A 22,138-nucleotide genomic window follows, 5' to 3' on the forward strand; every position below is an offset into this window, starting at 1 on the left:
TACGTAAGGGAAACTTTCAATACCTGCTTACCTCACCCAAGAACCCTTTCCAAGTGGTATTCATCTGTAGGAGGTTATCCTGGGTTTACAGAGGAATCGCTACGTTTTCTTTCGGCGAAGGCAACTTCTTGTAGCTATCCCATAGTTTGTACATTAATTTTGGACTCCATGGCCATAAGAAAACATGTAACGTTTTTGAATGGGAAGTTTTATGGTTACGTAGATTTTGGCACTACAGCTGATGACGATTGTGGATTTGTGGCTAAAGAAGCATTAGCTCTTTTGGTTGTAAGTGTAAATGACTCCTGGAAGATACCTATAGGGTATTTTCTTGTTGACGCTCTCACTGGAGAACAGCTTGCAAGTATTGGGAAAAGCGCTCTTTCTCTACTGTTTAGGACTGGTGTGAGGATTGCATCTATCACATTCGATGGTGCAGCGCAAAATATGAGTATGGCTAGAAATTTGCAATGCTCTCTTGATTCTAAGGAACTAATAACAACTTTTCAGTATGAAAATACGGAGATTGCTGTGTTTTTAGATGTGTGTCATATGTTAAAGTTAGTTCGCAATACTTTGGGCGAAAAGGGATCATTTATAGATGATAATGGTGACGTTGTGTCTTGGGAGTTTGTAAAGAGGCTACACGATCTTCAGGAATCAGAAGGCCTTCATTTGGGAAATAAAGTACGTCAAGCACACGTCCAATTCCACAAGCAAAAAATGAAAGTTCGTTTGGCTGCCCAAGTGTTCAGTGATTCTGTGGCTGATGCGCTGTCATTGTGCTTGGAAATGGGAATAAAGGGGTTTGAACATGTGGGCCCAACGATTAGGTTTATTCGAATAGTTAATCGCCTGTTCGACATTTTAAATTCGAGAAACCTTAAGCAAGCATGGTGGAAGAAACCAATGCATATTTCGAATTTCAATGAGATTTATTCTTTTTTACACGAAGCAGATAATTATCTGGCATCGCTTCGAGTATCCACAAGAGGACCTTTATTGATTGAGTCAAACCGTAAAACAGGATTTCTGGGATTTCGAGTGTGTATTAAGAGTGCACTGTTTCTGTATGAATCACTTGTTTCGTCGCAAACACCCCTCCTGACGTTTTTGCCGTTATACAAAATGTGCCAAGACCATATTGAAATTTTTTTTGGCTACATACGTTCGAAAGGAGGTTTCAATAACAACCCGACATCATTACAGTTTGTAAGTGCTTAGAGAAAGTTACTTGTGCACACGCAGCTACAACAAGTGAATAGTGGAAATTGTTTGCCGTTGGAAAACATCAAGGTTTTACATTGTTCCAGCGTCGTGAAGTCACCATTAGCCGCATTAAACTCGTCAGCCCGCTCAGCAACCCTTTCAGATGTCGATGAAAGGGGACAGATGAACATCGAAGATGATGATGCTCAAGATCATACTTATTGTTTAAGTTGTTCGACTTTGTCAGAATATTCAGAGCAAGTTGTTGTTTATGTTGCCGGCTTTGTAGTACGTTCTTTGCTTAAGTCTCTCAGATGTGAAGAATGTGCACGCGTATTACAATGTGCAGACAAATCAGACATTGCTCAGAATGCCAGACTTATTGAAGTAAAGACTAAAGGTTACTTGATAAGACCTAGTAATGACGTGGTAAAAATAGTGAAGTTTGCCGAAAGAGTGTTGAGGAAAAGTTTGGCAAGTAATCTAGAGAAGGAACCGAGAAACATACATGTTTTGGTGACTTCCATTGTGAAATATTTTGCTGGACAGCCAATATTTCAAAGCTTAGAACAGCATATGTTCGACCAAGATCCCTTGGATAATCATTTGGTGCTGTTGGTCAAGGCTATAGCGCATAAATACCTCAGTATTCGTTACCATAGCCTTGCAAAGAAATATACAGGCAGGGAACAGAGAATAAGGCAACACTTCACAAAACTTATATTGTTTCAAGGGCAGTAACAGTGCATTCCAGAGAGAAGTAGAAACCATTATTCCATATAGGACTAACGCAACAATGTTAAGGGGCGCTCTAGTAGTCTGTTTTAATTAAGTATTAGGTAAGAGATTTTGTAGGGAAATATGACGATTATTACTTCTGTATTACTGAAGTACATACAATACATATGCATAGAATTGTAGAGGTAAATTCAATAGATGAAACGCGTAATATATATTCTGTAATTTTTGAGTTGCTTTGTATTGGTCCACGTTTTGTATCCCGATTGCTGCAAAAATATTTTTTAAGTATCGCAACTCAGTTTTGAAATATGGCAGATCCAATCTAGGTATAGTCTCCTTTTATTAACCCTTTAGATTGTTGTAGAGCTCGCTCACTAATAATTGTTCTTCATTAAATGTTGAGTTATAATTTATTATTTGTGTACTTTTACAGTTTAAAAAAATAATGTTAGATTTATTGAGTTCATACTTTGTTGTGCTGCCTGGAGTGAAAAGTGATTATAAATTATTATTGTTGTAGCTGTATAACATTTTTCTCCAGCATTATACTTTCATTAATAGGCAAACTGAAAGTCAATCTATCGTCGCCCTAAAGTTATAATGTATGTGTTTTCTCTTTTGTAGTATATTTATACCTATATTGTAACATTATTCTATTTATCCCTAAAATTTCAGTATCAATGTAATAAAAAAAAAAGGGGAGACAGTGCACGGTCTGTTATCAGGCACATGTGAGTACTTTCTATATTAAGTTTTTTCGTTTTATTGTTGTAACATGGTTTCTGTGTAAGGTTAAACAATATTTCTGTTAATGCTTTATATTTATACTTGGAGAAAAGTGCTGGTAAGGATTTCGATCGACGAGTCATAGTTGTTCATGCCGAAAATTCTCATGTAGGCTACTCTTGTAATATTTTGTCGACACTATGTTGTATTTCCAAAAAGAATAAAAATAATCCGAAATTATACCTTAATCTGTTTAGTTATTTGTTTTGTATAACTACGAATTGTGTTTTATACATATATAATATATAATTGTAGTCCTTGTTGTTTTTGGATCTATTTCTAACGTAATTTTTGTTCACGAATAAAATCTGAATATCCAGATTTACAGTAACGATTCAACTCGTCGTAAAGGTACAAGAGTGCCTTATCACATTGGAAATAAATTTGCAATGTTTTTTTACTTGCAGCAAGTGTGTTTTATTACTTTTATTATCTTCTTGGATTGATTAGACATTAAATATGGAACCACTAATAAGAATGTATAAAGTTACTTTCTATCGTAACATCTACTATGATTGTGTCCACTTCTTACTATTAGTAATAGGCTTTGTAGAAAGTGCTTCTGTTGGTACTGAATTTATGGTACTTCAATCGTGTTACTTCTGTGCCGAGAAATTTTTGCGTATTATTGTGCGCCAGATGAAAATGGTAGCGTTCATTGAAAATTTTATCCTGAGAGGGGAGGGGATATTACAGACAAACTAGTCTGAAGATTCTTGTTATTTGTTATTTATAATAAGGGTGGTTAGTATTATGATCCTTTGCAACAAAACCATGATATTATTACAAAACTTACAACTGAAATGTATCTGATATAAGACTTTCGCAGACTTCTGAGTTCAAAGGTACTGTAGGTTAGTGGCAAAGATTTATATATTTCTTTGTTGTCGTAATATCAAATACTTCTGTATGGCATTTCTATCCTGTGACAATGTAATTAGACACAGTGATCAATCGATACAGAAGTGGTATGTTTCTCTTTGGGTGCATGGGGTCTGGATGGGAGAACATTGAAAATTTAACACTTTACTGTGGATTGTAACTAAAAATGTAGGTCCATATCTCATGTAACCTTGGTCTAAATAGCAACTCTAAAATTCAACAATAAGTCATTTTTAGGTGAAGGTTTGCTTTCAACTCGATAAATGAAATGAAATGAAATCTTTAAGTTTTACGTCCCACGGTTATGCCGGTTAGGCTAAAGGAGACGGTGATGATGAGAGATGAGTGAAATGGTGGAATGAAGAAAGTGGGAGGAAACGGGAGAATCCCGAGAAAACCCACGAGCACGGTGTTTGTCCACCACAAAGTTCACTTGGCGGAGGCTGGGATCGAACCCGCGACCCCAAGCACCAGAGGTGAACGCTCTACCACTGAGCCACCGCGCCCCCCTTCAACTCGATAAAGGTAACACACATTGCCTGAATTCACAAGCCCCTCACTTCGACTAATATTTAGATGTGAAGTTCATAACATTAAGAAAAAAATCACATGAGGATATTGTTTTTTTCTCACTGAAATAAAAAAAAATACGTTCATGTTTTTAGTGCCCTGAATTGGTTCTAATCCTGAACAGAAAAAAAAATGATTTTACTAAATATCACTTGTGTGGGTAAGTAACCAAGTTTGAGTCTTTTTTTTTTCTTTCTTTCTTCCTCAAGCTTTCTATAGTCTTCCTCACTTACCAGAAGAATATCAGGATATTACCTTTGGTTCAGTGTATATTGCCTTTCGGTTTGATTTTAAAGTTAAAACCCTGTAACGTTGTGTGCAACCACTTAGCTGAGTGATCAGCAATGTCACCTGCCCTTTTTAAAACGTGATTTTTAACTTTGTTCACATTTGTGTATTTTACTGATACTATGGTGCAAGCCTTTGCCTCCAACACAATAGGTGTTCAACGGGACGTTCGATCCAATTTATAGTTTAAAGATCTATCGAAGAACCTTCATTCATTGAAAAATACTGAAAATTATTTACAATCCTGCTCAGAAAGCTCTGGCATTCGTCTTCTGCTTGTAACGTTCCTATTCGCGTATGTCAATATAGCATATGAAGGGTTTGCCGTAACTACAAGTACAAATCTTCTAGAAGCCAGGTGACATTCACGCTCATATAGTGGCTAGCAAACGTGTTCGATTTCCGGTAGATCGTTAAACGCAAAAGTGGTTCAGATCCTAATTTAAACTGTAGACTCACTTCTTATCTAGAAAATAAGTTAGAGTCGTAAAGTTTCATTATTACCGTTCAATAGCCTGATAAACTACGTAGTGAACACGTCGTCTAAATTTATGTTAATCGTCATCATTTTGTTCTCCTAGTTTGTTTATATAACTAAAGAAATGGCAGCTATGGGCACCATTTCATACCCACTGTATCAATAGCGTTGCACCACGTTCGTTTCAGGACCATGATTTACAACATGTAAATGTTTATTTTTCAATTTATAGTTGAAGGGATTTAAAACACAGGATAGTGCTTTGTGTGCTCCACTGCAGAGCTGGAGAAGTGGTCTTATAATTAATGTTGCTCACGAGACGAGAATTTTCGTGATGAGATAGGACATGCAGTTCTGATAGAAGCATGTACAGGTTTTGAGACGATACATTTTCAAGACACTTTGTCGAGACAAACTGCTCCAATTCTCTTCTCATGGGTTACTCTACTTGTAATTCAGTTCTTGGAGGCGAGTTAATGGGGTAGGGAACGTCTTATAGTGTGAGGGTTGATCTTACATTATGGTCGTCCCATCTGTCATCTGCAACGGATTCAACCCTGGTCGTAGTTCGGAACGCACGTTAAGACTGGGTTACACACAACAAAATTGGCACGAATTCGTGGAGGAGATACAGGTTCGATTCCCGATGGGAGGTCATGTTCGGATTCACATTAATCTGTAAGTCCAAGTTTCGTTTAGCCTTGGTGCTGAAAGAGAGTCTGAATTAAAATCCGACCAATCGATGATTTCACGGTTCGAAATACTTATTGCACGGGCACATACTTCATTTCACGGCTTGTCAGCTTAAATTCACTTCTTATCTTCATTTTATAAACATATACAATCGTGATACAGAGGTGGTTCTGGAGGAAATTCATATTAATATTTAAAAAAAATACTAAAAGCTACGGGAAGAAAAAAAGTTCGTAGCAATATTAGTGATGTGACTTCCTTTAAGAGTCGCCACTGCATGCGAGTTAAAACTGTATGCTGGAGAAAGGAAACACGAGGACGCAGCATTCTGTTACTTTTCTTCCATTGCAATTAACGTTCCCCATATGTCAGAATATATCAAGGAGCATTTTCCTATCTTAGGCCCATTTGAATTAATAGACAAAACAGTAGTAGTAGTAGTAAACAACATGTTTTATATTGCATTTCGTGAACTATATTGCAGGCTCAGTGGCAGAGCGCTTACCTCTGGCGTGTGGTTTCTGGTTTATTCCCCAGCTAAGTAAGTTTTCAGTGGATAGAATTGTGTAAGTAGGTTTTCTCGGGGTACTCCCGTTTCTTCCCTCATTCTCATTCCACCGATTCTCCCATCATTCACTTCCCTTAATCATCCGTCTCTCTTAGCTTAAAGGGCATCTCTTCATATAGAGTCAGAAATGCTTGCGGGAGGAAGTGTGTTTCGGATGCAATATTTTGCGAAAGATAATGCATGTCTTCGGTAATAATGCTAAGACTAAGTATGTTCTTCGTCAATTATTTTCTTAAAGTTTATGCCAAAAACAACTTTGAATACAGTTGAAAGCATAGAGGACTTACGAGAATAAATCACAACTATTTCAGTTTGGAATGCTTAAGGAGCGTTATTCTGTTCTTGTGTCTCTATTATAATTTGCATCAAATTCTTTAAACCAATAATAATGATAATAAATTAGTTTTGTTGATTCCAAGTTATATTTTGTGTAAACAGTAATATTCCTTTCACAACACCTCTTATTTGTTTTATTTTCAAGAAATACTGTGCAAGGAACCGTGTAACGTGGGTTCCTGTCACCACGGCATGGCGCGTCCTCAGGTTGCGGATCGAGGAGAAGGCCTCTAGATATAGAGTTTAGCTGCGAATATACTGAATAAGCAGTCGCGGACAGACGACTAGGAGTGGTCCTCCAGCTTGGGGGTTTGGGTAAGGCTAACACCCTCATCCTGTAAAAAAAGGTACTTGTTCAGAAACATTCACAAAAGCCTCGGACAAGGACTGATAACTTGGCACGACATCAGCAAAAGAAAATGGACATGAGATTTGGAACATGGAATATGAGAAGTCTTTATAGGGCAGGCGCGTTAAAATCTGTAGCGAGTGAGTTAGAGAAATACAGGATGGACTTAGTAGGAGTTCAGGAAGTTAGGTGGGAAGGAAATGGATCTGAGAATTCCGGAAATTTTACGTTCTTTTACGGGGAAGGAAATAAAAATCACCAATTAGGAACAGGGTTTTTCGTTCACAAACGAATATTACCAGCAATTAAACGGGTTGAATTTGTTACTGACAGACTTTCTTTTATTACTCTTAAGGGGCGGTGGTGTAATATTATTGTTTTAAATGTACATCCTCCAACTGAAGATAAGGGTGACGATATAAAAGACAGTTTTTACGAAGAAGTGGAACGGATATTTGACCAACTCCCGCGATACCATATGAAGATTCTATTAGGGGATTTCAATGCGAAGGTAGGACGAGAGGATATTTTCAAACCGATTATAGGGAACGAAAGTTTGCATAAGGAAAGTAATGACAACGGTGTTAGACTCGTGAACTTTGCAACATCCAAAAACCTAATCGTGAAGAGTACAAAATTCCCACATCGCGACGTTCATAAACACACTTGGACATCACCAGACGGAAAAACACATAATCAAATTGATCACGTTTTAGTAGATAGAAGAAGACAATCTAGCATAATTGACGTCCGGTCGTTTAGAGGGGCTGATTGTGACACTGATCACTATCTGATAGTAGCGATAATACGGGACAGATTATCATTGAATAAAGGTAATATTCAATGTCCGAAAACGGAGAGATTTAATTTAAAGAAATTGGAAGAGAGCCAGGTAAGAGAGGAATACCAGATTGAAGTTTCGAATAGATTCGCGGTTTTAGAAGACTCGGAGTGCACTAGTGTTGAGGATACTTGGATTGAAATTAGAGATAGCATTAAAAGTTCAGCAATAGAAAAATTGGGACACGCGGAAATACGTAGGAACAAACCATGGTTCGACCAAGAATGCATTAAACTAGCAGAGAAGAGAAAACAGGCAAAATTACGGTGGCTACAAAATCCGAATGAAATGACTACACAAAATTTCGCAGATATCAGGCGGGAAACTTCCAAAACTTTTAGAACAGAGAAACGGGATTTTTTGAAAGCTAAAATTAAGGAACTTGAAGATAATAGTAAAAATAAAAGTATTCGGGACATGTATAAGGGGATCAGCGAATTTAAGAAAGGCTATCAACCTCGTGCTTATATATTAAAGAAATCTGACGGAACAGTTCTCACCGATACGGATAGCCTCTTAAATAGATGGAAAGATTTCTTTGACGATTTGCTGAACACGCAGCCAAAAAGTAATGTGCGTGGAGAAAAGGAGATACACACCGCAGAACCGTATATTCCAGAACCCAATCGAATAGAAGTGGAAGCCGCTATAAAGAAATTGAAGAAACACAAATCTCCGGGTGTAGATGAAATTCCGGCTGAGTTAATTTTAGCTGGAGGCGAAAAATTGTGGAACAAGATACACAAACTCATTCTCCTTATCTGGAACAAGGAAGAATTGCCACAAGAGTGGAAAGAGTCAATCATTGTTCCAATTCACAAGAAAGGCGACAAAACTGACTGTAATAATTATCGAGGCATTTCTCTTCTGTCAACATCCTATAAAATCCTTTCAAATATTCTGTTAGCAAGATTGACCCCATACGCAGATGAAATTATTGGAGATTATCAGTGCGGATTTAGACGAAATCGATCAACTATCGACCAAATATTTACCATTCGCCAAATACTCGAAAAGAAGTGGGAATACAATACCCCGGTACATCAACTATTTATTGATTTTAGAAAGGCTTACGACTCGGTTAGGAGAGAAACATTATACAAAGTTCTTACAGAACTTGGAATACCGAGAAAGCTAATTAGATTAATTAAGATATGTTTAAGTGAATCCCAAAGTAAAGTCCGGGTAGGAAAATTTTTGTCCACGAGCTTCCACGTCGAAAATGGCCTGAAACAAGGAGATGCGTTGTCGCCATTATTATTTAACTTTGTGCTGGAATATGCCGTAAGGAAAATCAAAGATAGCAACCAGGGCCTAGAGTTGAACGGAATTCACCAGGTTATGGCATATGCTGATGATGTAAATTTAATAGGGGATGATAGGAGAACAGTAGAAATAAATGCAGAGATCTTATTAAACGCTTGCAGGGACATGGGTTTAGAAGTAAATGCAGAGAAAACTAAATACATGGAAGTGCGTCGGGACCGTAATACGGCAAATTGTGGAGGAGTTAAAATATTAAATAATGCTTTTGATAAAGTGGATACTTTCAAATATTTAGGATCAATATTAACAGACGAAAATCATATTCACGAAGAAATTAAATGTCGACTAAAAGCAGGGAATTCGTGTTACTATTCGGTTCAAAATCTCTTGTCGTCGCGAATTCTGTCGAGGAATTTGAAGCTTAAAATATATAAAACGATAATCATGCCTGTTGTTCTGTATGGTTGTGAAACATGGTCGCTTACTCTGAGGGAAGAACATAGACTGAAAGTATTTGAGAACAGGATCCTGAGAAGAATATTCGGACCCAAGAGGAACGAGAATGGGGAATGGCGGAAGCTCCATAACGAGGAACTACATAGTTTATACGGTCTACCCAACATTGTTAGGGTCGTCAAGTCTAGGAGGCTTAGGTGGGCAGGTCATGTAGCTAGAATGGAAGAAAGTAGAAACGCTTTCAAAGTCTTGACTGGTAGACCCATAGGAAAACGCCAATTAGGAAGACCTAGGCGCAGATGGGAGGACAATATTAAGATGGATCTCGCAGAGATAGGAATACAAAGTAGAAACTGGATGCAATTAGCTAAGGATAGAAGTCAGTGGAGAGCTTTTGTGAACGCGGCACTGAATCTCCGGGTTCCATAGGCCATAGAGTTAGTTAGTTTCTGTGCAAGGAATCTCAATTTTTAGGTTTAACTTATGGGACATTGATTATAAGTTGAGCCAACGTAGATGGCGGAGTGGGCGTGGCGAAGCTGTGACGTATGGCTTCACGATTTCAACGTAAGGGCATATACTCTATTTTACAAGATCCTTGGACTTCACATTCTTTGGTCACCGTCATGTTCTGTCATAAATTTTATACTTTCGCGTTGGTTTGGTCCACTATTGAATTCTATACCGTGCAACTGATTTGACTCCTCAGGGGCACACTAAGATAAGAATTTACGGGGTAGAGTGGTCAATTATTTTCCACCAAGGGTAATAGAAGGAAATTTAGTGCAAGTAGAAAGAAAATAACGGTGAGTAACTAGGAAATCCGTACTGTGTCACTTAATAAATATCAAATTCATTCTTTAATCGCAAGAAAAAATGATTAATTTAGTGGTTATTTAGTGCTCCTGTTGCAGGTGAGTAGTATAGCGTGCACTTCTCACCAACTTGTTCCGAATTTCTCACCAAAATGGGCCTAAAATCCGCCATTTTGTACCAAAATTTACCCATGTTCCCAAAATCTCACCAAAATGGGCCTAAAATCCGCCATTTTGTACCAAAATTTACCCATGTTCCCAAAATCTCACCAAAATCGCCCTAAAATCAGCCATTTTCTACCAAAATTTATCGATGTTCCCAAAATCTCACCAGAATTGCTTCAAATTCCCCTCATTTTCTACCAAAATTCGTGTACAGACCGAAATTCTCACCAAAATGCATGCAAATTTCCTTCATTCTCTCAAGAATTGATCAACAGTGCAAATTTCTCACGAAAATGGATGCAAATTTCCTCTGATATGTTTTATTATATATTTTAATACAATTTTATGTTGATTTATTCAATTTATGCTGATTACTTACCGTTTTTCCCCAATCCTTTAAGAAACTTGTTTCTTCCTTCCTTACTCCTCGCTCAAGTGGTGAAAAAATAACTGAACGAGCTTCACAACATGTCCACACAGGACTTTTTCGTTAATCTTGAACGCAGTTGGTCTTGGTATTCAAGAAACTAATTCTAAACAAAGAATTCACCTATAATGAAATAATGGGATGTCGTAAGACGAGGTAACTAAAGGGGAAAGGCAGAAAACAATGGATAAAAAAAGTAGCTGTATTGGAAAATGTGCTCAAGCTACGCAGGCAGGGGGTCCTTTGTTTAATGAATAGGAAGCTTTTGTAAACGTAAGAGAAGCTCTTATGGAGCTGTCACGTATTTTCATCATTGTGTCAATTAAAGAAAGAAGAAGCTAACACTTAAACTTGACATATAGATGTTGGACAATACTTTAACTGTTGGAAGCCAGAAAAGAGTGTTTTAAACGTGTCAAATAACTTTTAGAAACATGGGAAAATGTCGATAAAGAACAATTGTTAAAAGACATTGACTGTTTAAGATCGAGGGCGCGGGAGGGAGAGAATTTTTTGATGGAGAATAGTAAAGAAAGAAACATAGACACCTGCTTGTATGTGTGTGGCCCAGGTTTTTGGAGGGGCGAAATGTACTGTCCTTTGGAGTAAAAGACATTGACTGTCTAAGATGGAAGGCGTAGGAGGGAGAGAGCCCTTTGATATGTACTAAAGAAAGAAACATAGACACAGCTGTGCTGTAATTTTGGGTGGTCCAGGTTTTTTTGGAGGTGGAGGGCGAAGTGTACTGTCCTGGGAGTAAAAGACGTTGTTTAATTGGGGCTGTGACTTTTACCGCATGGAAACTGAAAATATGTGAAAAAAAGAAATAGGAATCATTATTCTAAGGACAAAAATTTTAAGAAAGAGATAGTTAAATGCGACATGTTACTTTTAAAAGTTAATGTATTGCTCCCCATACTGAGAGACCGCACATAGAATTGCATAAGGGAATTGTGTTGTTATTTTGAGCAAAGGACCACTTTAAATTGGCGTGGGACTTGTTAGGCATTTTGTTAAGACCTTGCTACATACGTAGAGGGGAGAGAAAGGGTGGCCCTTCCTACCTGAGTTCCAAAGAGGAAAAAGACTGAATGAATTGTGTACGTAAGGGAACTTTCACTTTTGTGCTTTTTGGAAGAAGTCTTCAAACAAGATTTCTTTTAGGTATTTCCGCATAAATGATTTTATCCTTTTAAAAAACTAGAGTAATGAATTAATTATTTATGAATATTAATGAAATGATAATGAATATTAATGAGATGGTAATGAATATTAATGAGGGGGTATTTTATGTATTGATATTGTATTTTCAGTAGCTGAAATGTGATTTTAGCATAGAATATCATCTTTTGGATACTGTATGGGTCTAATGGTGTACGAAGCTTAGACGAATAAGAAATTGCATGTATATGTGATTAGTTTGTAAGTGGGTACATGTATGTGTAGCTGATATGTGATTTTAGCATAGAATATCATCTTTTGGATACTGTATGGGTCTAATGGTGTACGAAGCTTAGACGAATAAGAAATTACATGTATATATGATTAGTTTGTAAGTGGGTACATGTATGTGTAGCTGATATGTGATTTTAGCATAGAATATCATCTTTTGGATACTGTATGGGTCTAATGGTGTACGAAGCTTAGACGAATAAGAAATTGCATGTATATATGAATAGTTTGTAAGTGGGTTCATGTATGTATGTATGTATATTGGTTTTGATATCGGGACAGGAATATATGTATCATATTGTAGACATAGGCCTACAGAAAAAAAATTTTTCTTGGTGCCTAAAATTTTAGAGCTGATTTTAACTATGTGTGGGGCGCTGAATCCAATAATGTAAGCAGTTTTTTTCTATCAGCTCTACTTTGGTAGATACAGGCTACTGTACCAGTAGTGTTATTTACGTTACAATGTATGTGGAAGAAATATTACAATCCAAAATAAATATGTAAATTATAAATGATGTAACCACTATTTCTGCATGCTTCTTGCAATGGTATACAAAATAAGCAAAAGAAATACAAATATTCTCGTAATAACAAGTTTGAATATGATCTTATAAACTCTGCAACTCAAATAAATCCTACTGTGCTCTATAGAGATTTCTATTTGGAAGAACGGCGCTCTTTTCTCATTAGTGCTGCTATGTGTCGGTACTAAACGGAAACTAGTCATATAGTAGTTCCAGGAACGTCCACTAGATTGCATTGGTATTCTACTTGGCTAGTGGATCGTAGTTGTTGTCTTGCAGGTGGAGTGACATGTTGGAACATGTGAGTTTTGTTCTGAAATCATAACTTGTATTGCGTATACTAAGGCTTTATATTTAACATCCGTGTTAGTGGCCTGAACATAAAATGAGTTCAAGTCGAAGAAGTTGTGTTAACCATCCTGATGTGTTTTGCTACATATGTGGTGAGTACACATTTAAAGACAATAGAAAACATATCAGTGACTTTGTAAAAAAAGCATATCATGCATATTTTGGTGTACGCCTAGGGGACCAAGATAAAACGTGGGCTCCACATATTGTGTGTAAAATGTGTACTGAACACTTGCGACAGTGGACAACTGGAAAAAGAAAAAGTCTTAAGTTTGGTGTTCCAATGGTTTGGAGGGAACCCACAAACCATGTTGATGACTGTTATTTCTGCCTGGTAAATGTTACGGGTATGAATAGAAATAACCGGAACAAGTGGACATATCCTGATCTGCCTTCAGCAAGACGTCCAGTTGTTCATTCCGATGAAATACCAATCCCAACGTTTCACCACTTGCCAGAGCTTTGTGAGACTGAAAACGAACGTAGTGAACATTCTTGTGACATGGATGATGGAAGTGACAGTGATTATGAGGGAATGTCAACAATTCCTCAACAGTTTAATCAAGATGAGCTAAATGATCTAGTTAGGGACCTTAATCTTTCAAAAGAATCGTCTGAATTACTTGCTTCCAGATTGAAGGAGAAAAACGTACTAGAACAAGGAACTAAAATCACATTCTACCGAACAAGGGAAAAGGAGTTTTTACCATTTTTCACTGAAGACACAAATCTCGTATTCTGTCACGATGTTAGAGGTCTCCTAGAACACATGGGTCTTCCAGAATACAATCCAGATGATTGGCGCCTGTTTATTGATAGCTCCAAGCGAAGTTTAAAATGCGTCCTTCTATACAATGACAATAAATATGGCTCAATGCCAATCGCTCATTCAACACGACTGAAAGAAGAATATGAAGCAATTGCTTTGGTTATGGAAAAAATTAAATATCAGGACCATCAGTGGGTGATTTGTGTGGATTTAAAGATGGTGAACTTTCTTCTTGGACAGCAAAGTGGCTACACAAAATATCCTTGTTTTCTATGTCTGTGGGATAGCAGAGACAAAGCAAACCATTGGTCAAAAAAAGAGTGGCCGCAGAGAGACGACATGGTTGTTGGTAAGAAAAATATTATTAACATGCCTATTGTTGAGTGTGACAAAATCATTTTGCCACCTCTACATCTCAAGCTCGGTTTGATGAAGCAGTTTGTAAAGGCGCTAAATAAGGACGGGCCGTGCTTTGCTTACATGGGAAACAAGCTACCTCAGATCAGCACAGAAAAATTAAAAGCTGGAATATTTGATGGTCCCCAAATAAGACAACTCATGAAAGATCCGGCTTTCGTGGAGTCCATGAATGAGACTGAACGTAGAGCTTGGACCTCATTTGTAGAAGTTATCAAGAATTTCCTTGGCAATAATAAAGCTGATAACTATGTTGAGCTAGTGAACCAGATGCTTAATGCATTCCAAAAACTTGGATGTAATATGACTATCAAAATTCATTACCTGCACAGCCATTTGGACCGTTTCCCAGACAACGTAGGCAGTCTGAGTGAAGAACAAGGTGAAAGATTTCACCAAGATATTAAAACAATGGAGGACCGCTACCAAGGAAGATGGGATGCCCATATGATGGCAGATTACTGCTGGAACCTAAAAAGAGACTGTGCAAAGAAACATTCAAGGATGTCACGAAAACGAAGCTTCCGAAGTGTTGAATAGATCGTTTTGAACAAATTATTTGATTTTTTATTCATAAAAACTATTATAAAATGTAGTTACAGAGTTATTATGTACTTGATGTTTGTGTTTATATGGTTTTCATTATTTTCAAAGTGTTCCAAATAACAGATTTAAATGTCATAGTTTTCTTTTCACTTACAGTAAAACAGCACCTATGCAATTTTCAACGTTGTAGCAGGTCAGTCTTGCAATTCCTATATCTCAAAAACTAAAGCTGTTAGGGGAAAACTAACCCCATATTTGGATTCAGCGTCCCAATTCTACTTCAAATCAGCTAAGAAACACCCGGCACCAAAACCACTGTAAGCCAGTGTCGTTTGCATGTAAGTGTTTTAAGCATGTGTTGTTGGGTTGCATAGCTTTAGGGGCTATACTAGGCTGGATGCAAACACCTAAAGTGTTTCTATTGTAGGGTTATATATTGGGACTTTTTATTGAGGTAGCCTTATTTTATCGTATTGTAGAGCTGTATATGTTGTTGTGGTGATATGCTATGTGAATGCAAACACATGAACTGATTATATTGTAGACTTATATTCTGATTGCTTATGTATATAGATTACCTTGAATACCATGTTAGAATGTATATATTGTGATTTTTATGTATTTAGCCTTTCGTAATAAATTACTCGAACATTTTGTGTGAGCATGCCAAAGATGTTCTAGTGGTATTTGAAGCACAAAGGATATCACTGTAGTATAAGCCATTTACATATAGATATGTTTTTACTAGAATATTCTAATGACATTTATTAGTACCTTTACTTACTTGTAAGATGCTTGTTCACCTTGTAGAAGCCATTAGGGTGTAATTATGGTTTCCAACTTAGGGTCATTTATTGTACGAACATAAAAATATGATAAATACGTATAAATAACCTTATATGAAGCATAGGTATTCTTCCTTTATCTTATATAGAATACAGATACTTCGTATTATATCAATATTTGTTTGGAGGAATAAAACATAATATCGTAAATTGTAACGCTTTATTGTATTTTTATAGGCTACAATATTGTATTTTCCAATATTGGCATATTGATATACATATATAGATATATTTAAATAAGATATTTACATTATATATACGTAGAAGTACCAACTGATAGGAAAACTTATGGACATACTTGATGATATTATGACCATGTTATAACATGATGCTACCTTTAGACAGTCTACTATTTACATATACAGAGAATACCAATCATTTAACACACTTAATACTTTGATAACCATATGGCAATGTTCTATAGTCAGTAATACTATTATGATTTAATCGTCGTCTTTTATTTTGAACTTTCTGATGTGTTTTAGTTTCAGACTTGGATACGATGACAAACCCAGGCTTACGAACAATTCTTCCTGGATTGTGTAACTGTTTTTTCTCAGCTTTATCCCGAACTAGTTGATGAAAATGATCAAAGTTAATTTCTTGTCGTGTACGATGATTTAAAGTTATTCCTCTAATTTTAAATACATAATCTACTTTCCCTGTTTGAACTTCTTTCATTCTATAGGCATAATTTTTTGGCCCTAAGCCTATAAAGGCATCAATTTCCCAGCCATCAGGAACTTCATTAGTTAACTGACCTAAATAGGAACCCAAAGAAAGTGGAGGCTCTTCATTACGTTGCTGCACAAACATAATACTATCAGTGTCGCAGTACAATACACGATCAGGATCTATAGCTGTTAGTAACTCATAAAGTTTTAGACGCGCCCAGGAGGTGATGAAGGCTGCAAGGACAACATTGGAAAATTTCCAGGGTTTGTTTTTGTTCTCATTGTTTTTATATGATACAATGAGATGTTGCTCTCCAATAGGCAATACAGTTTGTACCTCATATTGTGGTGCCCATAGATAACTTAAAAATTTTTCTGGAGTATCCACAATTACAGATTGAGATAAATCTGTTCGCTGTCCCCATTTTCCATACAACGAATTGAGAAATATTTTGGAAATATATCTTAGACCAGGATTTGATTGAATGTTATTTTCCGTTAACTGAATGCATTCATGATCATAATAGTCTGCAATATATTTCTCTTGATCTTGTTTACTTTTGCACCAGCTAGGAAATCCTGAAGACTCCTGTTTCATTTTTAAGAAGGAATTGACATAATCTTTAAACAGATTATCTTCTGATCCAGATAATTTGAATTCCCAAATTTCGATAATTTGTAGAATTTTGTATCCGAGATCTAAAGCTACATGAAGTTCAGGAGTACAGTATGTACCAGTAAGGACACGCTCGGCATCATTATGGATGCAATTGTTGTCACTTTGTTCCATACACGTACGCCACAACCCAAACAAAAGGCGTTCATTACATGTATATGGTAAAATTGGAAAATATAAGTCTTTGGGAGGTAAGATACTACATTTAACTAATCCATGAATACTTTGCACTTGTGGAAAGTCAGGCCCCTTGTATATTATAGGTTTACCTATAGGCAATGGCTTACGTGCCATCACCCAGGGGTAAAGACTGGTAATATCATAATATGCCACAAACTCTTCGCTGGTACATTCGTACAACGCATTAAAACATTCTGTACGTCCGCCATGAAAACTATCTTTAGGTACCAAATGATCAACAAGATCATGACACTGTGTTTGAATAAACTGTTGTAATTTTTTGTCATTTTTTACCATGTGGTCCCATTCACATTCCCACATTTCAATGACATTAAGATTTAATTTTTTAAGAAATGCTATTTTTGTAGTGGTGTTTTCATACCGATCTTGTAGCGATGTACATTGCTTAGAGGTAGAATCTAGGGACACGTGTCGTAGTGTAGGATAACAGTTTAAACACCCGTGATAGTAACATCCATGAAATTCGTAAACTGTATTTGTTTTAGTTTCAAATCCATCAACCTTATATCTCCCAAATCGTTTTTCCAAACCATTTCCAGAATGAAGAATTTTATTACCAGTAGTACGTTCTAAGTATCGTAGCCAGTACATTGCCTTCAGACTTTGACGATTACGATGGTCAAACCCATAGGGTGGAATAATTGGAATAATTTCTTTGGGTAAATATAAGGTACGATATGTTAGTATTGCCAAACTAGCAATAGTTGACGCGACGATAAAACATTGGATACCATTTGTTTTGTCTTCAATTAAGTTTGAAAATGTAATGACAGCCTCTGCTAAAATTTTAACATCATTCCGACAATATTCAATCATTTCCTTTTGGAGATTGGAGATTGAAATTTACTTTATCACCTAATAAATAATTTTCATTACTATTTAAAACATTTTCAATTTTACGAAATAAAATGTCGGAGCTTAAATTTGACTTTTGACGCCACGAAATGTATATTGGTTTATTAATTGTGGAAGCAGAACTTTCTGTTGTTATACCAACATACATATCATCATCGGCATCATTTAAAACATGATTCTTTACAAATTCAAACAACAACTGAATATATTTTTCAGGATCATCTATTCCGCTAGTGTGCATACGTTCAATTGTAACTTCCTTTCCCGTAAGTCCAAAATAAGTATAATGTTTGGTTCTATTATTAACAATATGAAAATATTCATTTGTTTTACCACTTCCATACATGGTAGGTTGTGATACAGTATTAGTATTAGGACTTGGAAAGTTTATAAAATTTTCCATGAAAACGCTAAAATCATTTGTAGTTAAACTATTAGCTTTTCCTTCAGACACAAGTTTCATAAACTTCTCACGAGCTAATTTTTTTATATTATCTTGACGAAAGAAGCCTACATGATATAAATCAATAATATCTTTTGCAGACTTACATTTTTTCAAAACAATATGAGGATCACAACCAAAATGCATAAACAACGCCTGCAATAACTTGGAATAAGCTTCATTGCTTACCCATGCACCCGTAGCATGACATTGTGTTATCACTTCCCATGTAAATAAAACTTCGTTTGGATTTTCATATCCACGTGCTTCTTGTGCTGACAACATGGTACAGATGACAGACTGTCCTTCCATTGTATGATTGACACACTAAATATGTAATTGCAATTTGAATTTTTGTCTTATACAGTAAATATTTTACACAATGATGTACACAGAACTTTGATATTTCTTTTCACAGTTTTTTAAATGACAAGATTTCGTAAGTAGACTTTTATGATATAATTCACAATGTGTTGACCAAAGATACACTTTTTAAGAATTTTTTACACTTACCAGTAAACATAATAATAAAACTTTCCCGAACTTGTTTTAGTTCACAACAGATTTAGTTGTAAGTTTACCGACAGCACACTTGAAAGCTTGTCGGAAATTTCACTTACACTTGCCGTTAACTACAATGATAAAACTTCCAGTAACTTTTTTCATTTTAGTATCGATGCACTACCACTTGTCACTCACTAAGTATATTTTAGTTCACCGAAGATATACTTTTAAGTTTATCGGTTAATCCTTTAGCACTTTCCGATAATTGTAATTTACAAAGTGCCGTAATAAAATTGTTTTAGACTAATTACAGCACGCAAAGTACAAACAGGAAGTGTGTTTACTTTTTATTGATTGTTTATTATCAACACTAATAAATGGAAATTCCAAGAACTCCACACGAAGATACCCGAAGATTTCCGAAAATTGCCGAAGTTTTCCGAAGTTTTGCGAAAATTGCCGAACAAACAAAAATGTATCCACAATTTTCTACATATTGGTTAATGTACCACACGAATGGTTCCGAAGTTTCCCGAACATTACCGAACATAAACCTAAGAGTTTATTTACAATTTGTGTACATGTTTATACATGTATTACACGAATGGTTGCAAACTTTACCAAAGTTTTCCGAACATTGCAGAACATAAACATAAAAATGTATCATCATTTACCGTCAAAAATAATTATAGTATCAACACGGATTATAACACTATTACTTGTATAGAATGTAATACAGTTTGTAATCTCGTACCCAAACCCATTTAGTTTTTGTAGTCTCGTACCCAAACACATTTCGTTTGTAATCTCGAACCCAAAAGCATTTGGTTTTGTAATCTCGTACGCAGGTGCTTTAACATATTTTAAATTAGTAACAGTAATATTACATAATGTGATATAATTTGTAAATGCACTATTAAAGTTTGCAACACTTCAAATAATTATAGCTACTTGTTTTGTATGCTTTTCCACTGTGTTATCGGTCTAGAAATTCCTTTGTTAGTAGTGCTAAGAATTTGTTTTTTTGCATTGCTACAGGTGTTTAAACTGGTTTAAACCGGTTTAAACTAGTTTATTGTTTTTGTTATACAATTATTCAGTTCTGCAAGAACTTCGTTGTTAATTTTTTATTTGTTTGCTTCCAGCGTAAGCTCTGAACAATCTTTGATTGTGAAAATATAAAAATTCCTGTGCAAACTCCTTATTTATTTAACCTTTCGTAATAAATTACTCGAACACTACGTGTGAGCATACCAAACATAATTTGAAAATATTAAAAAATGAAGTGAACTTAGAATTAATTCCGATAGAAACACAAAGTAACATAGTTACAAATATTTTATTCGTTCGCTTCATTAGCAGCTCAGAGGAATTACATTCCGAAAATATTAAAATTAACAAAACATAAACATTAGAAAGTTATTTTAGCACTACACAAGATGATTAAACTTAAAATTTATTACATGAAGCTCTTTGATTGTTAAATGGAGAAGTAAAATTTAAGTCAGTGTTGCAATTGAATACAGATACTATCAGTAAAAGTACAAGTTCCCAAAAGTAAAGTGTAGAAACAAAACTTAAAACACAATATTGCAATCTAAATTGGAAAGAAAATTAAAAAAATACAACTTACAAACAAAATGTAGAAACCCAAAATAAAATTGCAGAAGGAAAATTAATACTACAAGTTTAAAAAATTGAAACTGACATGAAAATACAGAAACAAAATTAAACAACGCTACAATCTAAATTAAAAGTACAAGTTCCCAAAAGTAAAGTGCAGAAACAAAACTTAAAACACAATGTTACAATGTTAGCGTGCAGATCTCACTAACTTTTTCCGCAAATCTCACCAAAGTTGGTGCAAACTCATGTTATTAAAATAACGACACGCTATACTACTACATAATGTTTGTATATGTTTTATGTTTGTATTTTTTATTTTCCTTTGTGTATTTTTGATTGCAACATTGTTTTAATCTTATTTTGTATTTTTGTTTTCAGTTTTGCATTTTCTTAAAATTTGTTTCCTACTTGTTATTTTCATTTTGCAATTTAGATTGCAACATTGTGTACTTTAAAATTTGTTATTCCTGCATTTCTAGTTTTCAGTTTGCATTTTTATTTCTTCACTTGTAATTTTTATTTTCTTTCGGAATTTGTAATGTAACATTGTGTTTTAAGTTTTGTTTCTGCACTTTACTTTTGGTAACTTGTACTTTTAATTTGGATTGCAACATTGTGTTTTAAGTTTTGTTTCTGTATTTTTTTATTTTTTAGTTTGCATGTTTCATTTTTAAACTTGTACTTTTAATTTTCTTTTACAATTTGGATTGTAACATTGTGTTTTAAGTTTTGTTTCTGCACTTTACTTTTGGGAACTTGTACTTTTAATTTAGATTGTAGCGTTGTTTAATTTTGTTTCTGTATTTTCATGTCAGTTTCAATTTTTTAAACTTGTAGTATTAATTTTCCTTCTGCAATTTTATTTTGGGTTTCTACATTTTGTTTGTAAGTTGTATTTTTTTAATTTTCTTTCCAATTTAGATTGCAATATTGTGTTTTAAGTTTTGTTTCTACACTTTACTTTTGGGAACTTGTACTTTTACTGATAGTATCTGTATTCAATTGCAACACTGACTTAAATTTTACTTCTCCATTTAACAATCAAAGAGCTTCATGTAATAAATTTTAAGTTTAATCATCTTGTGTAGTGCTAAAATAACTTTCTAATGTTTATGATTTGTTAATTTTAATATTTTCGGAATGTAATTCCTCTGAGCTGCTAATGAAGCGAACGAATAAAATATTTGTAACTATGTTACTTTGTGTTTCTATCGGAATTAATTCTAAGTTCACTTCATTTTTTAATATTTTCAAATTATGTTTGGTATGCTCACACGTAGTGTTCGAGTAATTTATTACGAAAGGTTAAATAAATAAGGAGTTTGCACAGGAATTTTTATATTTTCACAATCAAAGATTGTTCAGAGCTTACGCTGGAAGCAA

This window comes from Thermobia domestica, chromosome 3, assembly GCF_964235325.1.
Source record: "Thermobia domestica chromosome 3, izTheDome1.hap1.1, whole genome shotgun sequence".
Lineage (NCBI taxonomy): Eukaryota > Metazoa > Arthropoda > Insecta > Zygentoma > Lepismatidae > Thermobia > Thermobia domestica.